Source organism: Eptesicus fuscus, chromosome 1 (genome assembly GCF_027574615.1).
Source record: "Eptesicus fuscus isolate TK198812 chromosome 1, DD_ASM_mEF_20220401, whole genome shotgun sequence".
Taxonomy (NCBI): domain Eukaryota; kingdom Metazoa; phylum Chordata; class Mammalia; order Chiroptera; family Vespertilionidae; genus Eptesicus; species Eptesicus fuscus.
Window position 1 is genome coordinate 106,073,512 of NC_072473.1, and position 13,843 is coordinate 106,087,354.

The 13,843-nt window shown below is 42.6% G+C and overlaps 1 protein-coding gene across 1 annotated transcript in view; it reads left to right on the top strand.

Moving 5' to 3' along the window:
* LOC103302990 (protein FAM200C-like) overlaps window positions 1-13,843 on the top strand; it is a 100,226-nt gene that overhangs the window by 56,966 nt on the left and 29,417 nt on the right.

Below are 13,843 nucleotides of genomic sequence, written 5' to 3' on the forward strand. Positions count from 1 at the left end.
TTTATTAATTTAGTACACACATTCCACAGGGATCGGGCCTAAACCTGCAGTTGGACATCCCCCGAGGGGTCCCATATTAGAGAGGGTGCAAGCTGGGCTGAGGGACACCCTCCCCAGTGCACGAATTTTGTGCACCAGGCCTCTAGTTTAAACAAGAGAAACAATACATATAAAACACTTAGCACAGTGCTTTAAACATAGGACGTGCTCAGTAGAAGTTGGATATTTTTATTAATAGTATTAATTATAATACCATTTGAATGGAGCTGACTCTGACTTCAGCTGCAATTAAAGAAATGGACACTGGGCTGGAAATAGGTGATTACAATTATAGTCCTGGCTCTGCCACTATCTGCATGACCTTGAGCAAGTCACTTTCCTTCTTGGAGACTGAGTTTCCACAAGGGTATAGAAAAGACACTGGACTAAGTAATGTGTGAGTTCCTTTCAACCTCCTGGATTCTATACAAAACAAACCACCTAAACAAATACAAAAATTCTTACATTTCCTTTTTGTCCTTCTTGGAAGGCCCAAGGGCTGTTAAGAGTTACATCAGCTTGTCTGACTCTTCAAAGTAGTCCACACAGATTCTGCAATCCTTTTTAACAAAGGCAGGGGCAAACTGCAAAAGCAGCAAGAAGGACCGTGTTGACAACACTATGGACTGCAATTCCTGTTGCAAATCAGTTCTGGCAGGAAGAACAGTGACAGAATCATCTGAATTTTAAGCAACAGTTCATCAACTCTGAATAATGTGGCTGATGAGCTTAAGATTTCCTTCCCTCATAGAAAATGGACCCACTTGGAAAGAGGGTCCATATGCATATTAAGCTCTAACATGTTGGCAGATAACATTTAAGTCTTAATGTTGATCTCCAAAAGTTAATATGGCTCACATAGGAAACGCCAATCCTCGTGCATACTGGACAAGAGAAGGGAGTAATATGGCCCTGTCCTGGCTCTGATGTTAATTTGCAGGGTCACCTTGGCCATATTACTTAAGCAACTCTGTGTCAGTGTCCTAATTGATACATGGAAATGATAGCTCCAGTGGAATGAAGTAACATATGTGAAACTACTTTGAAGAACATAATGGTTACACAAATGAATTCTCTCTCCATGTGTCTAGAATGCATGTGTATGGCTAATGCAATTAGGAAAGTAAGAGAACTTCCCTGAATATAATTATTCATTATTCTTGAAATAGTAGTTGGTATACAACAATATCATTGTGTTCTCTATATCATTGATAAACAGATGATCCTGATTTCACATAAGCATTCAATCATTTAAAAAAAGTTTTGCTGCTCAAATATTAAAGCAAGACCATTTTCACTGTGAAAAAAATTAATTTATATCTGTTTAAAGGTTACTTTAAACTAATCATAAAAAGAAATAGACCATCTTTATTTCACAAAAGCAGCTGTAACACAAACTAAAGTTTCACTGGATAGTTAATGCATAATTTTAAGCAATTTGGGGCACTCTGTCCTTTATGAAAAGTTTCAGTTCATGTCAAAGCTTTATTGAGAGCCTACTATATACCACACACTGTGATGACATTTGGGATCCAATGATAATAAGAAACAAACCTGTCTTCGAGGGAAGTCAGACTGCTAGACAGGATAGTTCTAAGGTGTCATGTAATCTGTGCTATAATATATTTATGAAGTGGCAGTGAGCATCCAAGACCTTGGACAGACAGGATTCATCAGGACTCTCAGGAAAGCAGGTTCTTATTCAGAGAGAGAGGGAGACCAGCATGGGGTTTTGTTTCCTGCTTCTAGACCTGGCTGGCTGGGGGTGTGGGAAGAGGGGTAGAGCCATCTTACTTCTGCTGTGGAAACTCCTTTTGTCAGCAGTGGCAATATGTCAGAAGGCCAGCAAATAGGGGTGTTGTCTTGCTACTGAAATTGAGTAGCTTTTTATCAGAGCAGAAAGTTGGAAATTTTCTTCACTGAGGATTAGGAAAAGAGAAACTGACAACAAAACAAAGAGTCTGGCAACCAGATGGGAGATGATATTTGCAAACAGTAGCTCCAACAAAAATTTGATTTCCAAAATATATAAAGAACTCATAAAACTCAACACCAAATAAACAACCCAATCAAAAAGTGGGCAGAGAATCTGAAAATACACCTCTCCCAAGAAGACATAAGAATAGCCAATAGATATATGAAAAGATGTTCAACCTCACTGGCTGTTAGGGAAATGCAAATCAAAACTACAAGGAGATAACACCTTACACCTGTTAGAGTGGCCATTATCAACAAGACAAGCAATAACAAGTGTTGGAGGGGTTGTGGAGAAAAGGGAACCCTCATTCACTGCTGGTGGGAATGTAGACTGGTACAACCACTATGGAAAGCAGTCTGGCAATTCCTCAAAAAATTAAGGATAGAGCTACCATACAACCCAGTAATCCCACTCCTGGGTATATACCCAAAAAAAATTCAAAATCATGTATTCACAAAGATATATGCAGCCCTATGTTCATTGCAGCATTATTCATGGTGGCCAATACATGAAAACAACCAAAGTGTCAAGCAATAGAGGACTGGATAAAGTAGTTTTACATATACACAATGTAAAACTACTCAGCCATAAGAAAGGATGAAATACCACCATTTGCAACAACATGGATAGATCTTGAGAACATTATGCTAAGTGAAATAAGTCAGTCAGAAAAAGCTAAGAACCATATGATTCACTCATATGTGGAATATAAAACTGAAACTCGTGAACACAAATAGCATTATGGAGGTTGCCAGAGGGAAGAGGGTGAGGTGAAAGGAGATCCTAATATATAGTGACAGGAGAAGATTTGACTTTAAGTGGTGGGCACATGGTGCAATATATCAGTCTTATAACATAGAAACCCATGCCGGAAACCTATATGTTCATGTGGACCAATGTCACAATTTAATTTTAAAAAAATGAAGATTAGGCCCTGGCCGGTTTTGCTCAGTGGATAGAGCGTCGACTTGAGGACTGAAGGATCCCAGGTTCGATTCCAGTCAAGGGTATGTACCTTGGTTGTGGGCACATCCCCAGTAGGGGGTGTGCAGGAGGCAGCTGATCGATGTTTCTCTCTCATTGATGTTTCTAACTCTCTATCCCTCTCCCTTCCTCTCTGTAAAAAATCAATTATATATATATATATATATATATATATATATATATATATATATATATATAATTTTTTTAAATGAATATTAGGGAAAGAGAGTGTTGAAAACATTAGAAGGTGCAAATTTAGGTAAGATTAAAGCATTTTACATAACAAAGTTTGACAGTTTATCTCTGTTAAAAATCTATAGTCTCTGATAAGGGGTTGATTTGCAAATAATATAAAGTACTCATACAACTCAACAAAAGGAAGACAAATAACCCAATTAAAAAATGGGGAGAAGACCTGAAAAAAAAAAAAACTTCTCCAAAGAGTACATGCAAATGGCCAAGAGTCCTATAAAAAAAATGCTCCATATCACTAATAATCAGAGAAATGCAAATTAAAATGACAATGAGGTACCACTCCACATCTGCCAGAATGGCTATCATCAACAAATCAACAAACAACAAGTGCTGGCAAGGATGTGGAGAAAAGGGAACCCTAGTACACTGCTGTTGGGAATGCAGACTGGTACAACCACTATGAAAAACAGTGTGGAGTTTCCTCAAAAAATTAAAAATGGAACTGCCATTTGACCCAGTGATCCCACTTCTAAGAATATATCCTAAGAAGCTAGAAACACCAATCAGAAAGAATATATGCACCCTTATGTTCATAGCAGCATTATTTACAATAGCTAAGATCTGGAAATAGTCCAAGTGCCCATCAGTAGATGAGTGGATAAAAAACTGTGGTAAATTTACACAATGGCATACTATGCAGAAGAATCTATTACCCTATGAGATAGTATGGAGGGACCTGGAGAGTGTTATGCTAAGTGAAATAAGCCAGTCAGAGAAAGACAAGTATCACATGATCTCTCCTATATGTGGAATCCAATGAACAAAATAAACTGATGAACAAAGAAAAGATCCAGATACATTGAAGCATGAAACAGACTGATGTATTTGGTGGGGTGGGGGTAGGAAGAGATTAACCAATGAACTTATATGCATAACCCATAGACATAGATAATAGTGCAGGGAAGGCCTAGAGAGGGAGGGGAGTGGGGTGGAAGGGGTCAATGGGGGGGGAAAGGAGGCATCTGTAATACTTTCAACAACAAATATAAATTTAAAAATCAATGGAAAAAATCTATAGTCTCATTGTAAGTAGTAATAATTGCTTCTTGTTCCTTCATCCCCCTACTTTTATCTCTCATCTATTAATTGTGTTTATCTCTCTCTTTAACTTTCTTAATTGTTCATAGTTTTGAATTAGAATGTATTTTTCATCATTTGCTATATATACTAGTTTTAGATTTTCTGATCTTTACAAAGAGAATATTTTTTTAAATATATTTTATTGATTTTCTACAGAGAGGAAGAGAGAGGGTCAGAGAGTTAGAAACATCGATGAGAGAGAAACATCGATCAGCTGCCTCTTGCACAACCCCTACTGGGGATGTGCCCGCAACCAAGGTACATGCCCCTGACCGGAATCGAACCCGGGACCCTTGAGTCCGCAGGCCGATGCTCTATTCACTGAGCCAAATCGGCCTCTGCGAGAACATTATTACTAACTTAGTTTTATTTTTGTAACTTAAATGGCCTTAGATGAATTTTGTTCCCTGAAAATTAGTTGTCTTCAATAGAAAAAATAGTTTTCAGTCCCATATTTTTAAGCATTGATTCATAAATTTTAGTGAGTACTGAGTTAAAAAATATAGACTCTGGTAGGTTGGGATTGGAGACTGGGAAATTGCATGTTAAATACCCCACCAAAAGTGTTTCTAACATAAGAGAACCAGGGACCAAATTCAGACCTGGTAGCTGGGATGCCCCCCAAGGAAATTCAGAATGACTACATACCCAGGGATATCAGTATTTCTAACAAGCTCCCCTAGGTGATTGTGAGACATCCAAGATTAAGATCTACAATCTAAACCTTTAGTTTAAAGTCCTCTCTCTCTTCCAACCAAAGGTCACTTTTCCCTATACTGTGCTTCTAAGAGATAGCATGCAATATCACTAGCGAATCTCTCAAAGCTACGTAAGACTAATTTCCCAGTCTTCTTGCCTTTTCTGCCTCTGGACAGTTGTGAGGGTGAATCCAAAGGTGAGCAAACTTTCAGAAGCACCAAAAGATCAATACTCCCCCCAAATACTTATTTGATGCCTACCAGGTTCTTGAAAAAGAGTAATGAACAAGAGGTAAGGACTTTTACAGTTCAAAGTCTAGCTATAATCTATATAAGTGTAAGCCTAAGCAACCATTATGACCAAACGACCAGAATGACCAGAACTGGTCGACCAGTCGCTATGACGCGCACTGACCACCAGGGGGAAGATGCTTAATGCAGGAATTGCCCCCTGGTGATCAGTGCACTCCCACAGCCAACCTCCCGCGGTCCCTCCCCCCTGCTGGTCTCTCCCCCCAGCTAAGGCTCTGGGCACCAGAGAATCTGGGTCCAGAAAACCTATAGGAGAAGAGCGACCCCAATGCTGATCAAGACAGAGTAGCAGCATGGAGGGGGCAAAAGAGGCAAGGGAGCAGCCTAACTGCAAAGACATAAAGTAAGCACCACTGCCATCTTATCTCTGCCACCGCCGGTGCCAAGCACTCACCCTTCTGCCCTAGTCAGCCACTTCTAACTCGGCCCTGCATCTTTCTGGGCCCCCAACCACTGATTGGCTAGTGTTCCTACAGCGGTGTGCCACAATTGGATGAAGTCAGCTACCTATCATGCTTGGGGGAAGAGCCCCAAGTAAATGTGTGGCTGAAGTAGGAGAGTTGACCTCTCTGTCTGTCAGTAACTCTGCCCCAGGGAGAGTGAGGCAGGCAGCTAAGTAGAGCTGTATTTCCACCTCAGAGCATAGATGGTGTTCAGGCCATTTTGGGCCACTCTGTCTGTGGTCTTTGCTTGCCACTAACTCAGCACATCTACACAACTAGATCAGGGCCAGCTGGCCAACCTCCCATGGTCCCCCTCCCCATCCCCAGGCACGAATTCATGCACCAGGCCTCTAGTCTATCTATATATATAAAAAGCCAGCAAACGGAATGCCAGAACAACCAGAATGACCAGTTGCTTTGATGCCCACTGCAGCCAGTGAACCAGCCCTATCGGGGGGTGGGGCCAGCTGGCCAACCTCCTGAAACCCTCCCCCTGGACGGCCCTGCCCCCAATGTGCCCCCACCACCTCGATCAGCCCCACCCCTGATTGCCCCCTCCAACCTCAATAGGGGGCCAGGCTGGTCGGCCAACCTCCTGCAGCCCCTCTCCCTGGCCAGCCCCACTGCCGATGGGCCCCCACCACCCCAATCAGCCCACGGCCCCTCCCCCCAGCCAGCTCCATCCCTAATCGCCCCCCCCTACTTTGATCAGGGGCAGAGCCTGCTGACCAACCACTCATGGCCCCTCCCCCAGGCTGCTGGTCCCTGATTGGCCCACACACACACCAATTGTGGGTGGGGCTGGCCAGCCCACTGCCCACAGCCCCTCCCCATGGCCGGCGCCACCCCCAATCGGTTCCCCCACCCCAATTGGGGGTGGGGCCCACCGGCCAATTCTATGAAGCCCCTCCCCCCAGCCGGCCAGCCCTGATCGGGCCCCAATCAGGGCAGGCCCACTGGCCAACCTCCTGCCATCTCCTCCTCCCAACATGCCTGGCCCCAATCCGCCAAGCCAGCCAGACACCACCTATGCATAAATTTGTGCACTGGGCCTCTAGTATATACAATATATAAAAGCCTAAGCAACCGTTATGACCGAACAACCAGAATGACTGGAATGACCAGAACAACTGGTCAACCTGTAGCTATGATGTGCATTGACCACCAGGGGCAGATGCTCAATGCAGGAGCTGCCTCTGGTGGTCAGTGTGTCCCCACAGCCAACCTACCATGGCCCCTCCCCGCAGCCAGCAAGCTCTCATCAGCCCCTGGTGCTAAATTATTTGTAGAAGATCTTCTTCTGGGTTGGGGTTTCATACATAGCAGAGCAGCTCCCTCTTGAATGTTAACTAAACTCAAGACTTTATTTGGAGTTCATTCAGTCCTAGAATCAGCCATTTCTCCATGGAGCCTTGGTTTCTTTCATTGTGGTGGCTGCGCGGTGGTGAAGGAAGGAAGAGGGGGCAGTTGAGGAACCATGCGGTGGCAGGGCACCGACAGCAGTGTCAGCATCTGGTGTCCATTCCTTCCATGCCCAGCCCAGTGACTGTCGCCTCCTCTCCCAACCCCACCGGGGCCCTCGGGCCCGGGCTGAGACAGGGAACTGAGGGGAAGGTGGTGGTGGGCATGGCCCCTTTCCCTGGGGGGCCGAGGGCCAGCTCCCTCCTTGGGGCCGGTGGCCAACCTCCCACGGTCCCTGCCCTGGGCACAGGCCCCAATCACCTGATCAGGCCTGCCAACCAACCTCCTGCAGTCCCTCTCCCCTGGCCGGCCAACCTCCCATGGTTCCTCCCCCCCAGCCAGCCAACCTCCTGCCACAGTCTCTCCCCTGGCTGGCTAACCTCCCTTGGTCCCTCCCCCCCACACGAATTGGGGCACCGGGCCTCTAGTGTAATAAATAAGCAAGTTTCAAATCATTAGAGGTGCTATGAAATGAAGTAAGTAAAATTAGACCATAAAGTAAAGCCAGGGGTGGAGAGAGTTTGCTTCGAATAGACAGAGGATCAAGGATGCCCACCAATACAGGAAGAGTGGTATGATTGAGGAAATTTCAGAATCCCTCTGTTGCTAGAATGAAGTAACAAGAGTGGTACATAATGAATTTGGAGAGAAACTTGTGGGTCTGGTAAAGAGTTTGAGTTTTCTTTTAGATGCAAAGGGAATAGTTGGAGAGGTTTAAGTGAGATAGCCATATAATTCAAATAATCTTTTTAAAAACAAGTTTCTTATTTTGGAATAATTATAAATGTACAGAAAAATTACAAAGATAGTACAGAATTTCTGAATAGTCTTGAATCCAGTTTCCCATATTTTTAACATCTTGAAATACCACAGTATATTTGTCTAAACTAAGAAATCAACATTGGTACATGAATGTTAAACTCAAGACTTTATTTGGATTTCACTAGTTTTTCCATTAATGTTTTTTGCTATTCTAGGATCTAATCCAGGATACCACATTGTATGTAGTCATCATGTCATCCCAATTTTTTCCTAATCTATTGTAATTTCCATCTTTCCTTATTTTTCATAACCTTGCCAATTTTGAAGAGTACTGGTCAGGTGTTCTATAACATATCCTCCAATCTGGATTTGTCTAATTTTTTCAGTCATAATTAGACTCAGGTTATGGGTGCTTGAAAAGATTATCACTGACGTGATGTGCTCTTCTCATCATATGATATCAGGGGCACATGATACCACATGACCTTACTGGAGATGTTAACTTTCATCACTTTAAGGTGATTTCTGCCAAGTTTATCCACTATAAAGTTATTTTTCTTTTATATACTTCATGCTATAGAAGCAAGTCACTAAGTCTAGCCCATCCTCAGGGAGGTGGAGAGAGGAATTAAGTAAATTTCACCCACTGGAGTGGATAGGATCTACATATAATATTTGAATTCTTCTGTAAAGAAGATGTAGTCTTTCTTCCCCATTAAAAATTATTTTATTTACCCAACTGTTTCTTTATATCAGTATAGCCTCATGGGTATTTTATACTTTGGGTTATAGTCAAAATATTATATTACCTATGTTATTGTTAAAATTATTCCAGCTTTAGCTATTGGGAGGTTGTTCAGATTGGGTTCTATATTCTTTTGGAATGCTCATCTTCTTTTTCCCTTTTTTCTTCTTTTTCTTTCTTTCTTTCTTCACATTTTTTTTTTTACCCTGTGGCATTACAAGATGCTCTGTGCTTATCTTGTATTATCTTCTATTTTTCCGTTCTCAGTCCTAGAATCAGCTATTTCTCCAAGGAGCCCTGGTTTCTTTTATTATAGCACAGTATTAAAAACCAAGATCTGCACACTATTCTTACTGCTGGTGGGGTGTCATTGCTTCCAATTCCTCTCAGCTTATATACCTAGGTGTACTAACCCAGATATATCCATATATCTATAATTATTTCTATATCTATTTATATATACATTAAACTAAATATGAGTTCACACTGATATCTCTCATGGTTGTTCAGTACCACAGGATTCATTAAGTCACATTTTTAAAATATCATTCTTAAAATATATATATATAAAACCTTAATATGCAAATAGACCAAACGGTGGAACAACCGAACAACCAAACAACTGAACAACTGATCGCTATGACATGCTCTGACCACCAGGAGGCACACAAAGAACATGGCGCATCAGCAGCAGGCCGCGGAGTACAGAACATGATGGGCGTTAATTGTGGCAGAATAGTGGAGCAGGTGAGCAGGGGCACCAGACCAAGGTGGGGCGCTGGCCACTGTCATCGGGGTGAGCCTCTGGTGGTTACTGAAAATTCTTTGCTCCCACGTGTCGCAGTCCCACCTGGTGCTTGCACCTGCTGCCAGCACCGGCCCCACTCACACCCACTGCTGGTGCCAGAACCACCATTTGCATCCACTGCTGGTGCCTGGCAATGGCCCTGATAGCTCGGCACCATCAGTGAGTGCAAGTGGCGGTTGCCGGCCCCGATTGCTCCTCAGGGCTTCTCCACCTCCCCCTGCTCCTGAGGGGCAAGAGGGACAGCAGCCGCTGCTTGCACCCACTGATGGAACCAGCCCTGTTCGCACCTGCTGCTGGCACCGGCCCCAATCGTTCCACGCCATCAGTGGAGATGAGCAGGGCCAGCACCATCAGCACATGGGAGCAACAGTGGAAGCGAGGCTGCTGGCACACAGGGGACCAGGGGCGTGGTGGGAGGGGCCCGGCGGGGATATGGAAGATAGGCCAAGACCCACCTCTGTGCCCACCGCAGCCTTGTGGCCCACAGGTCCTTTTAAGGTGCACAAATTCATGCACTGGGTCTCGAGTATTTTATAAAAGAACAACAAAAAGGAATAACTCTAGCTGCTCCAAGAGTCAAGGCAGTGAGACCAATTTGGACTGCTTATGTCATCTAGGTATGAGGTGATTTAGGCTTCAATTAGAATGGTGGCAAATAAGGAGAGGATTTAACTGATTCCAGAAAGACTTTGAAGATAGAATTGACAAGATTTGATGTTAGTTTGAGTATGGAGTGGGGGTAGTGATAGGGGCAGAAATAGAAAGTTTGGCACCAGCTATAATTGTAAGAAATATTAACCATGCTCTTTTAACCATGATTGTTTTATTCTGATTAAGGAAGACACATTCTACCATGGCTGGGAGTTGCACATGGGACCTGAGGACTCACCTGGAAATGCAGCTCATCCTCCTCATCCAGGAGCTGCCTATTATCATGGAGGAATTAACAACTCTGCTGCAGAAACCAGAACCTGAAAGCCCTTTGCATATCATCAGCTCTTCAAAGCCTTTGCATACCTGCAGGCCTTTGCAAATTTCCAGTCCACATTACCTGTAAACTGCCCATTTGGCATACCCTTTTGCCTACCCCCATGTAATCTTTGTCCTTCTACCCATATAAGCAGCTGGCTTATGGTGGGAGGCAAAGCAGATTTTTGTAGATGCCCTGCTGCTTTCCCATACTGCCAGCAATATTGGAATAAAGACTCATGTATGATTCAATCCTGTCTCTGATTAATTGGCTCAGGTAGTGACAGGCATCCCAGACCCATTGTTTGTCCACTTACAGTAGAGGAGTTAGAGAAATAGAAGAATCAAGGACAACTCCTAGTTTGGGGGAGCGGTCAGAGAAACTGTTTGCCCAGTGATGCCATTTGTTGAAATGGGGAAAACTGGGAGAGGAGCAGGCATGGAGGGTACAGAAGTCAAAAGTTCTGTTTTTACTTTGAAGTTTAAAGTACTCTTTAGATATTACAAGTAGAGATGTCAAATAAGCAGATATACATTGAAGTGTGGAGATTAAGGGAGAGACCTGGGCCGAAGATATAAATTTTGGTGTTATCAGCATATAGATGGTAATTTAAGCCAGAGGCTGGATGGGAAAACCTAGAGAAAAAGTGAGAGTGATGACAGGGGAAAAAAAGAAACAGCACTAAGTCCCAAGACACTCCAGCAATTAGAGCAAAAGAGGAGGAGCCAGCAAAGGCAATTTAACTTCTCTACTAGAGTTCAAGGTTCACAGTGTTTTTTATCTGAGGCATGCATCACACATTTCCTCCAGATATTCACTGGCAAGCAGAGGAATTTCTATTTTTATATTAATTTTGTTTTGTAACTGTTATGGGGAGGCAAGTGAAAATGATTCAACTTTTATTAAATCAACTCTTTGGGAGTGATGGGAGTTAACCTGTTATGTGGCCCTCTTGTTTTCTGGAATATATCGTTCTCCTTTACTTTCACAAAATTTCAATAAAATAATTACCGCTCTTTGCATTTCCCTCATTGTGTCCCAGAACATTTTTTCTGAAGTGACAGAGAAGAGTGGACTAGTTATGGGAAGTGGGGAATGAATGAGTGCTAGAATGCCTTTCATACCTGCAGATACATTTATTATATAGGATTTTTTCTAAACAAAATTGAAAGCCAAGTCTCAGATAAACATCCCATCTCCTCATTTCTCCAGTCCAGTCTGCATTTCTACCACATCTACTCTAAGCCAGGCTCCTATCACCTGCCAAGAAAAACAAGAGTAATGTGCTGCCTTCAAAGCATGTATTCTGAGCCAGGCAGTCCTGGGTTTAAATCATACCTGACTACTTACTAAACTGTGTAATCTTGAATACACTTATTAGTGCCTTAACTTTCTTACTTGTAAAATGAGGATAATAATAGTGACAATTTCATAGAATTTGTGAGGACTTGATGCGATAATGTACATAAAGTGCTTAGAACAGTATCTGGTTCATAATAAATGCTATATAAGCATGAACTATTATGCAACTGACTAACATGCCAGCTGGTCCACCTGCTTTCAGTCTTTCTGTGCCCTCTTACCTGCATTCTGCTTCTAGGAAATGTTGTTGTTTTTTTCTTTTTTTCCCATTCCTTTAACTGATTAATTTTCAATCAAACATGTACCATGAGTCAAGCTGAGTATACTAGGTGCTGAGTATATGACAGTTAACAAGCAGCACAAAGTTGTTGGTTTCCTGGAGCTTACATTCAATCAAGAGAGAGACAATAAGCAAAATAATGTCAACCAGTAATATACATGCTTTTGCAGTACTATGAAATAAATACAAGAGTAAAATGTGATAGAATGAGACTCCTCCTGTGAGTCTTTCTGAGACAGTGCCTCTTCATCAACCAGTCAAGGGGTGCTATTTATAGAAGGCACAGGAATAGCAACTACAAAGGCCTTGAGAAGAAAAGAACTTTGGCATGTTGGAAGAATGGGTCATAGTGGTCATAGAGGCATGTGGCACAGGTTGTGAGTGATCACCACTACCTATGTTATCTTCTGATTGGACATACGGCCAGACTCCATCTTCCAGCCTTTGTTTACCCCTATATGTGGCCATATGAATGAGTTCTGACCAATGGAATGTAAGTATTTTCAGGACTGACCTATAAAACCCTCCAACTCTTCTCTCTCTTCCTTCATCTACTTGCTGGCTGAAAAAGAACCAACAGACAATTCCAAATCACTTGAAGATTTCGAGCCACAAAATGGATGGCATCATACCTCTGAGTGCATGGAATGATGGCTACAATTGAGAATTTTGGGGTGATCACTTCAGTACTAGAATTTCTTACCTCAATACCAGGAGCATGTTGCAAGATGAAGTCAGAGGGAATGAAAAGGCCAATTGTTAAAAAAAACAAAAACAGCTTTTCATCCATCTATCATATTCCCTACTATCCAGACACCCTATAAGGCTCCCTCTGTTCATCCTCATACTACCTACTTCACCATAATCTCTCCCTGATCTAGATTTTGTGTTATGGCCAGGTGGTCTTCTTGTCTCCTGATTTACAACTTAGCCAACCTACTAATGTCTCTAGCCACCACATTCTCTAAATGCCTTTAAGCTTCTCAGCTTTCATCCCACTGTTCCTAGATTATTAAACACATATCAGTTTCTTTGTTTTGCAGGCTCCGTGATGAGGTGGAGAAGTCAGGTCATATGCTTCTTCTGGATGGCTCACAATGCCTAACAGAACGGTCAGCACATAGAAGGTATTCATCAAATGTTTGGTTGCTCACATCAAGCTCATTTGAGATAATTTCTCACCTGCTCCATTCAAATGTGAAGGTGGCCTTTTGAAAGCCATTAAGCCAAGTCTCTGTGACTTTGAAGTTTGCCTAAAGGAGCCACAACAAATGTTCCTACAATTGCACTGATTCCCAGGAGTAGGTTGTATTTGCCTGAAAGCTTTCCTTTGAAGCTTTAAAATAGAATCTCTGCCATTACTGAGACAATTGAAGCCTTCAGCTTACTTATAGCAAACCTCAGAAAACAAACATTGCAGAAGCCCCATTTCTGAAACATCTAGAAAGCTGACTGTCTTGGCTCCCAGCTCTGAAGCTGATATAGCACTTGCTTTCTGTAGCTTCTATTGTGTTCAAATTTCATTTGCATCATTCCAAATTGTGCAACTTGATCCCAGAACCTTTAAGCTAAGTTGGGAGTTTTGTCCAACCCAGTATGTCACAAACTAAATCTCTCCCAAATACACTCAGAGGTCTCAGCCATGAGAACTAATTGGGCCTTAACC